The sequence below is a fragment of the Photinus pyralis genome, unplaced genomic scaffold, assembly GCF_008802855.1.
Source record: "Photinus pyralis isolate 1611_PpyrPB1 unplaced genomic scaffold, Ppyr1.3 Ppyr1.4_LG1, whole genome shotgun sequence".
Taxonomy (NCBI): Eukaryota; Metazoa; Arthropoda; class Insecta; order Coleoptera; family Lampyridae; genus Photinus; species Photinus pyralis.
This window is the reverse complement of record NW_022170249.1, coordinates 66,941,530-66,942,000: the sequence shown is the minus strand read 5'-3', so window position 1 is coordinate 66,942,000 and position 471 is coordinate 66,941,530.

Sequence of the window (471 nt, the reverse complement as noted above, 5' to 3'; positions counted from 1 at the left end):
TTCGGTGCAATTTTAAAAGTCCCGTCTACAAAATAGTCGTCACAATTTTCTAGAATTTGTAAATTTCTCTCTCTGCCAAAAATTAATATTCTCTGAGGTCCAGGGCCACTGTCGGAAAGTAAGAAATTCTCTATGTTGCCCGGTGTAGATTCGTAGATTCTATAACGTTCCGGAATTTGCAGATCTTCAAGAGTTGCTGGAGTTGCTGGTGCTTGGTTTATTTCATTTCGTTTTCTTCGCACCAGTTTTTTTAAAGCTCCTTGAGATGGAAGCGCTCCTTGGCAAGCCAAGCTGAGGTTTTGTGAGCATTCGCTGATTACCCAGCATTCACAGTGCCCTTTGCGCATCTCGACCATTTACAGACCGAATTGCAAACTTTCTTATTTATGAAGGTATATTATGTCGGTTCTTGTGTGTCTACAGCGCGTTTTTTAATTTTAGTAATTACTCGATCAGCCTCTGCTTTGGCTG